This window comes from Ranitomeya variabilis, chromosome 1 (genome assembly GCF_051348905.1).
Source record: "Ranitomeya variabilis isolate aRanVar5 chromosome 1, aRanVar5.hap1, whole genome shotgun sequence".
Lineage (NCBI taxonomy): Eukaryota > Metazoa > Chordata > Amphibia > Anura > Dendrobatidae > Ranitomeya > Ranitomeya variabilis.
Window position 1 is genome coordinate 325,127,088 of NC_135232.1, and position 14,973 is coordinate 325,142,060.

Here is a 14,973-nt window from a genome sequence, read left to right on the forward strand (position 1 = left end):
GTGTGATCTGTGCTGTATACACTGGGTACATACTACATGCCATATAGTGTATGGAGAAGACACACGCCAGGGCTCGTCATGTAGTGGTGGGTCCTGTCCTGGCTGTGCCATGTGTGATCTGTGCTGTATACACTGGGTACATACTACATGCCATATAGTGTATGGAGAAGACACACGCCAGGGCTCCTCATGTCATGTAGTGGTGGGTCCTGTCCTGGCTGTGCCATGTGTGATCTGTGCTGTATACACTGGCCACAAACTACATGCCATATAGTGTATGGAGAAGACACACGCCAGGGCTCCTCATGTCATGTAGTGATGGGTCCTGTCCTGGCTGTGCCATGTGTGATCTGTGCTGTACACACTGGGTACATACTACATGCCATATAGTGTATGGAGAAGACACACGCCAGGGCTCCTCATGTCATGTAGTGGTGGGTCCTGTCCTGGATATGCCATGTGTGATCTGTGCTGTATACACTGGCCACAAACTACATGCCATATAGTGTATGGAGAAGACACACGCCAGGGCTCCTCATGTCATGTAGTGATGGGTCCTGTCCTGGATATGCCACGTGTGATCTGTGCTGTATACACTGGGCACATACTACATGCCATATAGTGTATGGAGAAGACACACGCCAGAGCTCCTCATGTCATGTAGTGATGGGTCCTGTCCTGGCTGTGCCATGTGTGATCTGTGCTGTATACACTGGGTACATACTACATGCCATATAGTGTATGGAGAAGACACACGCCAGGGCTCCTCATGTCATGTAGTGGTGGGTCCTGTCCTGGCTGTGCCATGTGTGATCTGTGCTGTATACACTGGCCACAAACTACATGCCATATAGTGTATGGAGAAGACACACGCCAGGGCTCCTCATGTCATGTAGTGGTGGGTCCTGTCCTGGCTGTGCCATGTGTGATCTGTGCTGTATACAGTGGCCACAAACTACATGCCATATAGTGTATGGAGAAGACACAGTCCAGGGCTCCTCATGTCATGTAGTGATGGGTCCTGTCCTGGATATGCCATGTGTGATCTGTGCTGTATACACTGGGTACATACTACATGCCATATAGTGTATGGAGAAGACACAGTCCAGGGCTCCTCATGTCATGTAGTGATGGGTCCTGTCCTGGATATGCCATGTGTGATCTGTGCTGTATACACTGGCCACAAACTACATGCCATATAGTGTATGGAGAAGACACAGTCCAGGGCTCCTCATGTCATGTAGTGATGGGTCCTGTCCTGGCTGTGCCATGTGTGATCTGTGCTGTATACACTGGGCACATACTACATGCCATATAGTGTATGGAGAAGACACACGCCAGGGCTCCTCATGTCATGTAGTGGTGGGTCCTGTCCTGGCTGTGCCATGTGTGATCTGTGCTGTATACAGTGGGCACATACTACATGCCATATAGTGTATGGAGAAGACACAGGCCAGGGCTCCTCATGTCATGCAGTGGCGGGTCCTGTCCTGGCTGTGCCATGTGTGATCTGTGCTGTATACACTGGGTACATACTACATGCCATATAGTGTATGGAGAAGACACACGCCAGGGCTCCTCATGTCATGTAGTGATGGGTCCTGTCCTGGCTGTGCCATGTGTGATCTGTGCTGTATACACTGGGTACATACTACATGCCGTATAGTGTATGGAGAAGACACACGCCAGGGCTCCTCATGTCATGTAGTGATGGGTCCTGTCCTGGCTGTGCCATGTGTGATCTGTGCTGTACACACTGGGCACATACTACATGCCATATAGTGTATGGAGAAGACACACGCCAGGGCTCCTCATGTCATGTAGTGGTGGGTCCTGTCCTAGCTGTGCCATGTGTGATCTGTGCTGTATACACTGGGTACATACTACATGCCATATAGTGTATGGAGAAGACACACGCCAGGGCTCCTCATGTCATGTAGTGGCGGGTCCTGTCCTGGCTGTGCCATGTGTGATCTGTGCTGTATACACTGGGTACATACTACATGCCATATAGTGTATGGAGAAGACACACACCAGGGCTCCTCATGTCATGTAGTGATGGGTCCTGTCCTGGCTGTGCCATGTGTGATCTGTGCTGTATACACTGGGTACCTACTACATGCCATATAGTGTATGGAGAAGACACACGCCAGGGCTCCTCATGTCATGTAGTGGTGGGTCCTGTCCTGGCTGTGCCATGTGTGATCTGTGCTGTATACACTGGCCACAAACTACATGCCATATAGTGTATGGAGAAGACACAGTCCAGGGCTCCTCATGTCATGTAGTGATGGGTCCTGTCCTGGCTGTGCCATGTGTGATCTGTGCTGTATACACTGGGCACATACTACATGCCATACAGTGTATGGAGAAGACACACGCCAGGGCTCCTCATGTCATGTAGTGATGGGTCCTGTCCTGGCTGTGCCATGTGTGATCTGTGCTGTATACACTGGGTACATACTACATGCCATATAGTGTATGGAGAAGACACACGCCAGGGCTCCTCATGTCATGTAGTGGTGGGTCCTGTCCTGGCTGTGCCATGTGTGATCTGTGCTGTATACAGTGGGCACATACTACATGCCATATAGTGTATGGAGAAGACACAGGCCAGGGCTCCTCATGTCATGCAGTGGCGGGTCCTGTCCTGGCTGTGCCATGTGTGATCTGTGCTGTATACACTGGGTACATACTACATGCCATATAGTGTATGGAGAAGACACAGGCCAGGGCTCCTCATGTCATGTAGTGATGGGTCCTGTCCTGGATATGCCATGTGTGATCTGTGCTGTATACACTGGGTACATACTACATGCCATATAGTGTATGGAGAAGACACACGCCAGGGCTCCTCATGTCATGTAGTGGTGGGTCCTGTCCTGGCTGTGCCATGTGTGATCTGTGCTGTACACACTGGGTACATACTACATGCCATATAGTGTATGGAGAAGACACACGCCAGGGCTCCTCATGTCATGTAGTGGTGGGTCCTGTCCTGGCTGTGCCATGTGTGATCTGTGCTGTATACACTGGCCACAAACTACATGCCATATAGTGTATGGAGAAGACACACGCCAGGGCTCCTCATGTCATGTAGTGATGGGTCCTGTCCTGGCTGTGCCATGTGTGATCTGTGCTGTATACACTGGGTACATACTACATGCTATATAGTGTATGGAGAAGACACACGCCAGGGCTCCTCATGTCATGTAGTGGTGGGTCCTGTCCTGGCTGTGCCATGTGTGATCTGTGCTGTATACACTGGGTACATACTACATGCTATATAGTGTATGGAGAAGACACACGCCAGGGCTCCTCATGGCATGTAGTGGTGGGTCCTGTCCTGGCTGTGCCATGTGTGATCTGTGCTGTACACACTGGGTACATACTACATGCCATATAGTGTATGGAGAAGACACACGCCAGGGCTCCTCATGTCATGTAGTGGTGGGTCCTGTCCTGGCTGTGCCATGTGTGATCTGTGCTGTATACACTGGCCACAAACTACATGCCATATAGTGTATGGAGAAGACACACGCCAGGGCTCCTCATGTCATGTAGTGATGGGTCCTGTCCTGGCTGTGCCATGTGTGATCTGTGCTGTATACACTGGCCACATACTACATGCCATATAGTGTATGGAGAAGACACACGCCAGGGCTCCTCATGTCATGTAGTGGTGGGTCCTGTCCTGGCTGTGCCATGTGTGATCTGTGCTGTATACACTGGGTACATACTACATGCTATATAGTGTATGGAGAAGACACACGCCAGGGCTCCTCATGTCATGCAGTGGTGGGTCCTGTCCTGGCTGTGCCATGTGTGATCTGTGCTGTATACACTGGGTACATACTACATGCTATATAGTGTATGGAGAAGACACAGGCCAGGGCTCCTCATGTCATGTAGTGATGGGTCCTGTCCTGGCTGTGCCATGTGTGATCTGTGCTGTACACACTGGGTACATACTACATGCCATATAGTGTATGGAGAAGACACACGCCAGGGCTCCTCATGTCATGTAGTGGTGGGTCCTGTCCTGGCTGTGCCATGTGTGATCTGTGCTGTATACACTGGGTACATACTACATGACATATAGTGTATGGAGAAGACACACGCCAGGGCTCCTCATGTCATGTAGTGGTGGGTCCTGTCCTGGATATGCCATGTGTGATCTGTGCTGTATACACTGGGTACATACTACATGCCATATAGTGTATGGAGAAGACACACGCCAGGGCTCCTCATGTCATGTAGTGATGGGTCCTGTCCTGGATGTGCCATGTGTGATCTGTGCTATATACACTGGGCACATACTACATGCCAAATAGTGTATGGAGAAGACACACGCCAGGGCTCCTCATGTCATGTAGTGGTGGGTCCTGTCCTGGCTGTGCCATGTGTGATCTGTGCTGTATACACTGGGTACCTAATACATGCCATATAGTGTATGGAAAGACACACGCCAGGGCTCCTCATGTCATGTAGTGATGGGTCCTGTCCTGGCTGTGCCATGTGTGATCTGTGCTGTATACACTGGGTACATACTACATGCCATATAGTGTATGGAGAAGACACACGCCAGGGCTCGTCATGTAGTGGTGGGTCCTGTCCTGGCTGTGCCATGTGTGATCTGTGCTGTATACACTGGGTACATACTACATGCCATATAGTGTATGGAGAAGACACACGCCAGGGCTCCTCATGTCATGTAGTGGTGGGTCCTGTCCTGGCTGTGCCATGTGTGATCTGTGCTGTATACACTGGCCACAAACTACATGCCATATAGTGTATGGAGAAGACACACGCCAGGGCTCCTCATGTCATGTAGTGATGGGTCCTGTCCTGGCTGTGCCATGTGTGATCTGTGCTGTATACACTGGCCACATACTACATGCCATATAGTGTATGGAGAAGACACACGCCAGGGCTCCTCATGTCATGTAGTGATGGGTCCTGTCCTGGCTGTGCCATGTGTGATCTGTGCTGTACACACTGGGCACATACTACATGCCATATAGTGTATGGAGAAGACACACGCCAGGGCTCCTCATGTCATGTAGTGGTGGGTCCTGTCCTGGATATGCCATGTGTGATCTGTGCTGTATACACTGGCCACAAACTACATGCCATATAGTGTATGGAGAAGACACACGCCAGGGCTCCTCATGTCATGTAGTGATGGGTCCTGTCCTGGATATGCCACGTGTGATCTGTGCTGTATACACTGGGCACATACTACATGCCATATAGTGTATGGAGAAGACACACGCCAGGGCTCCTCATGTCATGTAGTGATGGGTCCTGTCCTGGCTGTGCCATGTGTGATCTGTGCTGTATACACTGGGTACATACTACATGCCATATAGTGTATGGAGAAGACACACGCCAGGGCTCCTCATGTCATGTAGTGGTGGGTCCTGTCCTGGCTGTGCCATGTGTGATCTGTGCTGTATACACTGGCCACAAACTACATGCCATATAGTGTATGGAGAAGACACACGCCAGGGCTCCTCATGTCATGTAGTGATGGGTCCTGTCCTGGCTGTGCCATGTGTGATCTGTGCTGTATACACTGGCCACATACTACATGCCATATAGTGTATGGAGAAGACACACGCCAGGGCTCCTCATGTCATATAGTGGTGGGTCCTGTCCTGGCTGTGCCATGTGTGATCTGTGCTGTATACAGTGGGCACATACTACATGCCATATAGTGTATGGAGAAGACACACGCCAGGGCTCCTCATGTCATGTAGTGGTGGGTCCTGTCCTGGCTGTGCCATGTGTGATCTGTGCTGTATACACTGGCCACAAACTACATGCCATATAGTGTATGGAGAAGACACAGTCCAGGGCTCCTCATGTCATGTAGTGATGGGTCCTGTCCTGGATATGCCATGTGTGATCTGTGCTGTATACACTGGGTACATACTACATGCCATATAGTGTATGGAGAAGACACAGTCCAGGGCTCCTCATGTCATGTAGTGATGGGTCCTGTCCTGGATATGCCATGTGTGATCTGTGCTGTATACACTGGCCACAAACTACATGCCATATAGTGTATGGAGAAGACACAGTCCAGGGCTCCTCATGTCATGTAGTGATGGGTCCTGTCCTGGCTGTGCCATGTGTGATCTGTGCTGTATACACTGGGCACATACTACATGCCATATAGTGTATGGAGAAGACACACGCCAGGGCTCCTCATGTCATGTAGTGGTGGGTCCTGTCCTGGCTGTGCCATGTGTGATCTGTGCTGTATACAGTGGGCACATACTACATGCCATATAGTGTATGGAGAAGACACAGGCCAGGGCTCCTCATGTCATGCAGTGGCGGGTCCTGTCCTGGCTGTGCCATGTGTGATCTGTGCTGTACACACTGGGTACATACTACATGCCATATAGTGTATGGAGAAGACACACGCCAGGGCTCCTCATGTCATGTAGTGGTGGGTCCTGTCCTGGCTGTGCCATGTGTGATCTGTGCTGTATACACTGGGTACATACTACATGCCATATAGTGTATGGAGAAGACACACGCCAGGGCTCCTCATGTCATGTAGTGATGGGTCCTGTCCTGGCTGTGCCATGTGTGATCTATGCTGTATACACTGGCCACAAACTACATGCCATATAGTGTATGGAGAAGACACACGCCAGGGCTCCTCATGTCATGTAGTGATGGGTCCTGTCCTGGCTGTGCCATGTGTGATCTGTGCTGTATACACTGGGTACATACTACATGCCATATAGTGTATGGAGAAGACACACGCCAGGGCTCCTCATGTCATGTAGTGGTGGGTCCTGTCCTAGCTGTGCCATGTGTGATCTGTGCTGTATACACTGGCCACAAACTACATGCCATATAGTGTATGGAGAAGACACACGCCAGGGCTCCTCATGTCATGTAGTGGTGGGTCCTGTCCTGGCTGTGCCATGTGTGATCTGTGCTGTACACACTGGGCACATACTACATGCCATATAGTGTATGGAGAAGACACACGCCAGGGCTCCTCATGTCATGTAGTGATGGGTCCTGTCCTGGCTGTGCCATGTGTGATCTGTGCTGTATACACTGGGTACCTACTACATGCCATATAGTGTATGGAGAAGACACACGCCAGGGCTCCTCATGTCATGTAGTGGTGGGTCCTGTCCTGGCTGTGCCATGTGTGATCTGTGCTGTATACACTGGCCACAAACTACATGCCATATAGTGTATGGAGAAGACACACGCCAGGGCTCCTCATGTCATGTAGTGGTGGGTCCTGTCCTGGCTGTGCCATGTGTGATCTGTGCTGCATACACTGGGCACATACTACATGCCATATAGTGTATGGAGAAGACACACGCCAGGGCTCCTCATGTCATGTAGTGATGGGTCCTGTCCTGGCTGTGCCATGTGTGATCTGTGCTGTATACACTGGGTACCTACTACATGCCATATAGTGTATGGAGAAGACACACGCCAGGGCTCCTCATGTCATGTAGTGGTGGGTCCTGTCCTGGCTGTGCCATGTGTGATCTGTGCTGTATACACTGGCCACAAACTACATGCCATATAGTGTATGGAGAAGACACACGCCAGGGCTCCTCATGTCATGTAGTGATGGGTCCTGTCCTGGCTGTGCCATGTGTGATCTGTGCTGTATACACTGGGCACATACTACATGCCATATAGTGTATGGAGAAGACACACGCCAGGGCTCCTCATGTCATGTAGTGATGGGTCCTGTCCTGGCTGTGCCATGTGTGATCTGTGCTGTATACACTGGGTACATACTACATGCCATATAGTGTATGGAGAAGACACACGCCAGGGCTCCTCATGTCATGTAGTGGTGGGTCCTGTCCTGGCTGTGCCATGTGTGATCTGTGCTGTATACAGTGGGCACATACTACATGCCATATAGTGTATGGAGAAGACACAGGCCAGGGCTCCTCATGTCATGCAGTGGCGGGTCCTGTCCTGGCTGTGCCATGTGTGATCTGTGCTGTATACACTGGCCACAAACTACATGCCATATAGTGTATGGAGAAGACACACGCCAGGGCTCCTCATGTCATGTAGTGATGGGTCCTGTCCTGGCTGTGCCATGTGTGATCTGTGCTGTACACACTGGGCACATACTACATGCCATATAGTGTATGGAGAAGACACACGCCAGGGCTCCTCATGTCATGTAGTGGTGGGTCCTGTCCTGGCTGTGCCATGTGTGATCTGTGCTGTATACACTGGGTACATACTACATGCCATATAGTGTATGGAGAAGACACAGGCCAGGGCTCCTCATGTCATGTAGTGGTGGGTCCTGTCCTGGCTGTGCCATGTGTGATCTGTGCTGTATACACTGGCCACATACTACATGCCATATAGTGTATGGAGAAGACACACGCCAGGGCTCCTCATGTCATGTAGTGGTGGGTCCTGTCCTGGCTGTGCCATGTGTGATCTGTGCTGTATACACTGGGTACATACTACATGCCATATAGTGTATGGATAAGACACACGCCAGGGCTCCTCATGTCATGTAGTGATGGGTCCTGTCCTGGCTGTGCCATGTGTGATCTGTGCTGTATACACTGGGTACATACTACATGCCATATAGTGTATGGAGAAGACACACGCCAGGGCTCCTCATGGCATGTAGTGGTGGGTCCTGTCCTGGCTGTGCCATGTGTGATCTGTGCTGTACACACTGGGTACATACTACATGCCATATAGTGTATGGAGAAGACACACGCCAGGGCTCCTCATGTCATGTAGTGGTGGGTCCTGTCCTGGCTGTGCCATGTGTGATCTGTGCTGTATACACTGGGTACATACTACATGCCATATAGTGTATGGAGAAGACACACGCCAGGGCTCCTCATGGCATGTAGTGGTGGGTCCTGTCCTGGCTGTGCCATGTGTGATCTGTGCTGTACACACTGGGTACATACTACATGCCATATAGTGTATGGAGAAGACACACGCCAGGGCTCCTCATGTCATGTAGTGGTGGGTCCTGTCCTGGCTGTGCCATGTGTGATCTGTGCTGTATACACTGGCCACAAACTACATGCCATATAGTGTATGGAGAAGACACACGCCAGGGCTCCTCATGTCATGTAGTGGTGGGTCCTGTCCTGGATATGCCATGTGTGATCTGTGCTGTATACACTGGCCACAAACTACATGCCATATAGTGTATGGAGAAGACACACGCCAGGGCTCCTCATGTCATGTAGTGATGGGTCCTGTCTGTGCCATGTGTGATCTGTGCTGTATACACTGGGCACATACTACATGCCATATAGTGTATGGAGAAGACACACGCCAGGGCTCCTCATGTCATGTAGTGATGGGTCCTGTCCTGGCTGTGCCATGTGTGATCTGTGCTGTACACACTGGGCACATACTACATGCCATATAGTGTATGGAGAAGACACACGCCAGGGCTCCTCATGTCATGTAGTGATGGGTCCTGTCCTGGCTGTGCCATGTGTGATCCTGTGTGTTGGCCCTGTACACAGGGGGACAGCACAGATGTGGGGGCTCCGCGCTGATGGCCCTATACACAGGGGGACAGCATGGATGTGGGGGCTCCGCACTGATGGCCCTATACACAGGAGGACAGCACAGATGTTGGTGCTCCACACTGATGGCCCTATATACAGGACAGCAAATATGTTGGGGCTCCGCACTGATGGCCCTATACTCAGGAGGACAGCACAGACGTGGGGGCTCCGCACTGATGGCCCTATATACAGGACAGCACATGTGGGGGCTCCGCACTGATGGCCCTATATACAGGGGGACAGCACAGATGTGGGGGCTCCGCACTGATGGCTCTGTACACAGCGGGACAGCACAGATGTGGGGGCTCCGCACTGATGGCCCTATATACAGGATAGAACAGATGTGGGGGCTCCGCACTGATGGCCCTATACACAGGACAGCACAGATGTGGGGGCTCCGCATAGGTGGCCCTATATGCAGGGGGACAGCACAGATGTGGGGGCTCCACACTGATGGCCCTATACACAGGGGGACAGCACAGATGTGGGGGCTCCGCACTGATGGCCCTGTACACTGGGACAGCACAGATGTGGGAGCTCTGCACTGATGGCCCTATACACAGGATAGCACATATGTGGAGGCTCCGCACTGATGGCCCTATATACAGGATAGCAAAGATGTGGGGGCTCCGCACTGATGGCCCTATACACAGGATAGCACAGATGTGGGGGCTTCGCACTGATGGCCCTATGAGCAGGGGGATAGCACAGATGTGGAGGCTCCGCACTGATGGCCCTATATGCAGGGGGACAGCACAGATGTGGGGCTCCGCACTGATGTCCCTGTACACAGGAGGACAGCACAGATGTGGGGGCTCCGCACTGATGGCCCTATATGCAGGGGGACAGCACAGATGTGGGGCTCCGCACTGATGTCCCTGTACACAGGAGGACAGCACAGATGTGGGGGCTCCGCACTGATGGCCCTATGAGCAGGGGGATAGCACAGATGTGGAGGCTCCGCACTGACTGCCCTGTACACAGGGGACAGCACAGATGTGGGGGCTCCGCACTGATGGCCCTGTACACAGGGGCACAGCACAGATGTGGGGGCTCCGCACTGATGGCCCTGTACACAGGGGCACAGCACAGATGTGGGGGCTCCGCACTGATGGCCCTGTACACAGGGGCACAGCACAGATGTGGGGGCTCCGCACTGATGGCCCTGTACACAGGAGGACAGCACAGATGTGGGGGCTCCGCACTGATGGCCCTATATACAGGAGGACAGTACAGATGTGGGGGCTCCGCACTGATGGCCCTGTACACAGGAGGACAGCACATATGTGGGGGCTCCGCACTGATGGCCCTATATACAGGGGGACAGCACAGATGTGGGGGCTCCGCACTGATGGCCCTGTACACAGGGGGACAGCACAGATGTGGGGGCTCCGCACTGATGGCCCTATATACAGGGGGACAGCACAGATGTGGGGGCTCCGCACTGATGGCCCTATACACAGGAGGACAGCACAGATGTGGGGGCTCCGCACTGATGGCCCTATATACAGGAGGACAGCACAGGTGTGGGGGCTCCGCACTGATGGCCCTGTACACGGGGACAGCACAGATGTGGGGGCTCCGCACTGATGGCCCTATATACAGGAGGACAGCACAGATGTGGGGGCTCCGCACTGATGGCCCTATATACAGGATAGAACAGATGTGGGGGCTCCGCACTGATGGCCCTATACACAGGACAGCACAGATGTGGGGGCTCCGCATAGGTGGCCCTATATGCAGGGGGACAGCACAGATGTGGGGGCTCCGCACTGATGGCCCTATACACAGGGGGACAGCACAGATGTGGGGGCTCCGCACTGATGGCCCTGTACACTGGGACAGCACAGATGTGGGAGCTCCGCACTGATGGCCCTATACACAGGATAGCACATATGTGGAGGCTCCGCACTGATGGCCCTATATACAGGATAGCAAAGATGTGGGGGCTCCGCACTGATGGCCCTATACACAGGATAGCACATATGTGGAGGCTCCGCACTGATGGCCCTATATACAGGATAGCAAAGATGTGGGGGCTCCGCACTGATGGCCCTATACACAGGATAGCACAGATGTGGGGGCTCCGCACTGATGGCCCTATACACAGGATAGCACAGATGTGGGGGCTCCGCACTGATGGCCCTATGAGCAGGGGGATAGCACAGATGTGGAGGCTCCGCACTGATGGCCCTATACACAGGGGGACAGCACAGATGTGGGGGCTGCGCACTGATGGCCCTATATGCAGGGGGACAGCACAGATGTGGGGGATCCGGACTGATGGCCCTGTACACAGGGGGACAGCACAGATGTGGGTGCTCCGCACTGATGGCCCTATATGCAGGGGGACAGCACAGATGTGGGGGATCCGGACTGATGGCCCTGTACACAGGGGGACAGCACAGATGTGGGGGCTCCGCACTGATGGCCCTATATACAGGGGGACAGCACAGATGTGGGGGCTCCGCACTGATGGCCCTATATGCAGGGGGACAGCACAGATGTGGGGGCTCCGCACTGATGGCCCTATATACAGGGGGACAGCACAGATGTGGGGGCTCCGCACTGATGGCCCTATACACAGGGGGACAGCACAGATGTGGGGGCTCCGCACTGATGGCCCTATATACAGGGGGACAGCACAGATGTGGGGGCTCTGCACTGATGGCCCTATACACAGGGGGACAGCACAGATGTGGGGGCTCCGCACTGATGGCCCTATATACAGGAGGACAGCACAGATGTGGGGGCTCCGCACTGATGGCCCTGTCCACAGGGGGACAGCACAGATGTGGGGGCTCCGCACTGATGGCCCTGTCCACAGGGGGACAACACAGATGTGGGGGCTCCGCACTGATGGCCCTATATACAGGGGGACAGCACAGATGTGGGGGCTCCGCACTGATGGCCCTATACACAATGGGACAGCACAGATGTGGGGGCTCCGCACTGATGGCCCTATACACAGGGGGACAGCACAGATGTGGGGGCTCCGCACTGATGGCCCTATACACAGGGGGACAGCACAGATGTGGGGGCTCCGCACTGATGGCCCTATATACAGGAGGACAGCACAGATGTGGGGGCTCCGCACTGATGGCCCTGTACACAGGGGGACAGCACAGATGTGGGGGCTCCGCACTGATGGCCCTATATACAGGAGGACAGCACAGATGTGGGGGCTCCGCACTGATGGCCCTATATACAGGAGGACAGCACAGATGTGGGGGCTCCGCACTGATGGCCCTATACACAGGGGGACAGCACAGATGTGGGGGCTCCGCACTGATGGCCCTATATACAGGAGGACAGCACAGATGTGGGGGCTCCGCACTGATGGCCCTGTACACAGGGGGACAGCACAGATGTGGGGGCTCCGCACTGATGGCCCTATATACAGGAGGACAGCACAGATGTGGGGGCTCCGCACTGATGGCCCTGTCCACAGGGGGACAGCACAGATGTGGGGGCTCCGCACTGATGGCCCTGTCCACAGGGGGACAGCACAGATGTGGGGGCTCCGCGCTGATGGCCCTATATACAGGAGGACAGCACAGATGTGGGGGCTCCGCACTGATGGCCCTATACACAGGGGGACAGCACAGATGTGGGGGCTCCGCACTGATGGCCCTATACACAGGGGGACAGCACAGATGTGGGGGCTCCGCACTGATGGCCCTATATACAGGAGGACAGCACAGATGTGGGGGCTCCGCACTGATGGCCCTGTACACAGGGGGACAGCACAGATGTGGGGGCTCCGCACTGATGGCCCTATATACAGGAGGACAGCACAGATGTGGGGGCTCCGCACTGATGGCCCTATATACAGGAGGACAGCACAGATGTGGGGGCTCCGCACTGATGGCCCTATACACAGGGGGACAGCACAGATGTGGGGGCTCCGCACTGATGGCCCTATATACAGGAGGACAGCACAGATGTGGGGGCTCCGCACTGATGGCCCTGTACACAGGGGGACAGCACAGATGTGGGGGCTCCGCACTGATGGCCCTATATACAGGAGGACAGCACAGATGTGGGGGCTCCGCACTGATGGCCCTGTCCACAGGGGGACAGCACAGATGTGGGGGCTCCGCACTGATGGCCCTGTCCACAGGGGGACAGCACAGATGTGGGGGCTCCGCGCTGATGGCCCTATATACAGGGGGACAGCACAGATGTGGGGGCTCGGCGCTGATGGCCCTATAACACAGGGGGACAGCACAGATGTGGGGGCTCCGCACTGATGGCCCTGTACACAGGGGGACAGCACAGATGTGGGGGCTCCGCACTGATGGCCCTGTACACGGGGACAGCACAGATGGCCCTGTACACAGAGGGACAGCACAGATGTGGGGGCTCCGCACTGATGGCCCTATATACAGGGGGACAGCACAGATGTGGGGGCTCCGCACTGATGGCCCTGTACACAGGGGGACAGCACAGATGTGGGGGCTCCGCACTGATGGCCCTGTACACAGGGGGACAGCACAGATGTGGGGGCTCCGCACTGATGGCCCTGTACACAGGGGGACAGCACAGATGTGGGGGCTCCGCACTGATGGCCCTGTACACAGGGGGACAGCACAGATGTGGGGGCTCCGCACTGATGGCCCTGTACACAGGGGGACAGCACAGATGTGGGGGCTCCGCACTGATGGCCCTGTACACAGGGGGACAGCACAGATGTGGGGGCTCCGCCCTGCAGCACACTGATCGGGGTTTGGTACTATGTGGAACACGAGCAGTAAACAAACACGGTGTTCCCATGGCACCAGCGATGCCTCCTGCCATCCATGCTATCTGTCGCGTTGTGCGTCCGTGCCGAGCAGCGCCCCATAACCGCACAGACCGCCGTGCACACACGTGAGGCAAAGAGCGCGGCGCCCGCCTCCATTCAGCCGCGCACTAACACTACCGACACGTAAGTGGGCTGTATATGTGCATGAGACGTACTCGGGCTATACCCCTCCCCCACGTCTCACCTGTGACCCCACTTTGTGACGTCAACTCCCCCGTCTCACCTGTGACGTCACACTGTCCGGGTCCCGGCCGCTGTTGACCCTTTATGAGCTGGTCCCGGCTGTGCCTAGCATGGACGCGCCGTGCGATGCAACTCAGCCTCGCACAGACACGCGTTACGTCACCTCATACTAGAACAATGGTAGCGGGCTCTAAGCCATAAATCCCGCCTTATATCTTTCTCTATTGGTTCAAAAACCTAGCAATCAGGCGAGGCTGCTGACGTCACATGCACTCGGGTAGGTTGCGCTGATCAGGAAGTTCCTACGGAAGAGGGCAAAGGGTCCTTCTCTAGGCTGTCCCGGGAATGCCTGATCAAAAAACTGCGGCGCGCCGACACCAGATGAATGAATGCTAGGAGAGCGGAGCGCCA

The 14,973-nt window shown here is 54.4% G+C and overlaps 1 protein-coding gene across 1 annotated transcript in view; it reads right to left on the reverse strand.

Moving 5' to 3' along the window:
- Positions 1–14,732, reverse strand: part of CHD8 (chromodomain helicase DNA binding protein 8) — a 137,878-nt gene extending 123,146 nt beyond the window's left edge. Inside the window, exon 1 of the mRNA XM_077298326.1 lies at positions 14,603–14,732. The gene's annotated coding sequence lies outside the window, so the exon portion shown is untranslated. The remainder of the gene's footprint in view (positions 1–14,602) is intronic.
- Positions 14,733–14,973: the final 241 nt, after the last annotated feature.